Source organism: Etheostoma spectabile, chromosome 3, assembly GCF_008692095.1.
Source record: "Etheostoma spectabile isolate EspeVRDwgs_2016 chromosome 3, UIUC_Espe_1.0, whole genome shotgun sequence".
In the NCBI taxonomy this organism is placed as follows: Eukaryota; Metazoa; Chordata; class Actinopteri; order Perciformes; family Percidae; genus Etheostoma; species Etheostoma spectabile.
In genome coordinates, this window is record NC_045735.1 from 6,955,211 (window position 1) to 6,957,926 (window position 2,716).

Genomic DNA, 2,716 nt, shown 5'->3' on the forward strand with positions numbered 1-2,716 from the left:
CTCGGGTTTTCTAAAGATTATGCAACGGAATATTAAGGCTAATTAGTAAGCTTTACAGATGCTGGTGCATAGGTGTATTTTGTTACCTTTGGACAGAACCAGGCTAAGCTAATTGTGCTAAGCTAACCTGTTGGCTGTAGCCTTATGTAACTGATAGCTATAGTGCATATTGATATTCTTGTCTAACTGACATCAAACAAAAACTAAAAAACTAAAAATTGATGAAGTGCATTTCCCAAAAACTTTAACTACTCCTTTGACATTTTACAAACCAAATTTAACTTCTAAAATATGCATTATTAAAGATTAAATTCAATAGCATACATAGGTCAATGTACCTCCACCTTGACCAGCTACAACATTAAAATGCTTAATAATAAAGCAAACATGAAGGGTTCATAGGTTCATTCATTAAATCATTTATCAAGACATTTTAGATTAATCAAAGGCCAATTGGTTAAACTTTGGGTTGCCAGGTTGTAATGGGAATATCCTCCCTTGTAACGAGCCTTTACTTTTACTTTGGGCTAAATCCCACAATTCTCTGATTACTTTGTGTTTTGTACTTGTAGGTGGAGTAGTTTTCATTCACGTATGTTTTACTTAAATAAAGGATCTGAATACATTATCCCATCACTGCTCTCTGCTCTCAATTCCCCACTGCCTCCAACAAGGCTGCACCCCTGATAGAACCCTGTCTTTACATGTCATGATCAAGTGTGAGTCAAAAGTCATAATGGATTTTGTGTGTGTGTGTGTGTGTGTGTGTGTGTGTGTGTGTGTGTATGCTGGACCCTTTGAAGAATCCGAGCCTGCTTGTATCCTTTGTAGTGTCTTTTCAGCTGTGCGGGCTTTTGACGCTCCTCTGTCATATTGTCGCAGCTTTGATCACCGTGTGTCGTCCGCTCCCATTTCAATGGCTTTCCTCCGACGTTCACACCGAGGTCCAGTTTGGGAACACCCACCTCCACCTCCACCTCGGTTTGGTAATTATCCCTTCAGTGCTTCAGGATCATCTGACAATAAACAACGTGGGATTTTCACCAAATATTAGGCCTACATGTAGCCTTTTGGTCTGGAACAGCCTTTTTTATTCCGGGTGATTTCACTTGTCCATTTTATATCAGGAACTGAGTTGGTGCTCTGCGTTGTAGGCTGTTCCAGACACAGTCCAGACAGGATCTAACAGCACTTTGTTAATATGCTCATTGTATCTGAGGTGAGAGTGAAGACATTTGGAGAGGTGCGACTCTTTCATGTGCGCACACGCACCGCGCGTCCTCGTGGCGAGAAAGGACTACAGGTCGGAGGAAAAAGAGAGCATCATTCGAGGTTTTCGAGTGATTCAATATTTAAATGTTCATCTTATCAAAAAAAGAATTTTAGCCTCTGGCACCAAAGGGCATTTAATAAAATATGCACAACACCAGTTCCTTTCTATTTAAATAATAGATATTGTGTTTTTTTTTTCCTCCTTTAAGCTACATTAGTTGTTTCTGGCTGTGGTTTTAATGGGCCATGCAATGAAACTTTAATCTCCGTGCTCCTAAAGGGAAACATCACCTACATTAAAAATGTCAATGTTATTTACATGGCCTTGGAAAGTTCAATACATTAGAATATTACAATATGGGTAAACCTGAGCGCTCTCAAAAAGACCGTAAGGCAAGTTATGCTGCATTCACGTAGTGTAAGTGTAGTGCAATAAATACTGGAATAATAATTAATTCATACGCAATAATAAGCAATATCACATAAAGCATCTTCTTTGTAGCTTTCATCTTTTTTTTCCACATTACGACGCATTAACACACAGAAGTCGGAAGAACGACTTCACAACTCAGGCATTGGGACCATCCGAGGAGCATGTGAATGCAGCATCAATCTCAAACTTGTGACGTCATCAAATCTAAAGTCTGGAGCTGCTCCATAGACAATTAATGATGGGAGACTGATTGTTTTCTATGTATTACCCAAATGAGCTTTATTCTACTTTAGGGTTCTCAGTTTAGAAACAAAACATCTTCATAAACTCACTCAGAGCGTTCCTCTGGGCACTCCCAGTGTCTTCTATCTAACATCTTTCCCAATTCATTGTCTATGGAGCAGTTCCATATGTTATACATGATGACATTACAAATTTGGGTTTGGTAGTCTAGTTTTTGGATTTAGGAGAAAGTTGTTCATGTTGACTAGGCATAACACGATATTTGAACTTTGACATTTTAAAAAATGAGCACAACTCCCTTTGAATAGCTTGTTGGCCAAAATTCCTTTACACAAATTAGTTTTTCACCGAAAAATTAACAGTTTATCTCACAAAAAGGTTCAGAAGATTTGTTTATTACCCCTATTGTTTGTTTCCCGTTATAGTACTCGCAGGCATTAAGTTAAGTCATACAACAGCTTTTCAATTACACTATTTTATTTAGCAAATTCAAACATTTTACTGGCATTTCTAAACATTATTACAACATGAAGTGGTCATTCTAAAGAAGGCTAATGGTCCAATAAACTACAGGCCTTTATGAAATACAATAGAAATATTTATATTAATCAGAGGCATTGCCAAACTTCTCGGTTTCTAAAAGAGCTATTTACACAGAGTTATTGACACAAAAAAGTGAACGCTTCCTCATCTGTCCTTTGCTGGTTTATAAGTGACTTTTTCATCTTTCTCCAGGTGTAAAAAAAACTAAAAAAAAAAAACACAAAC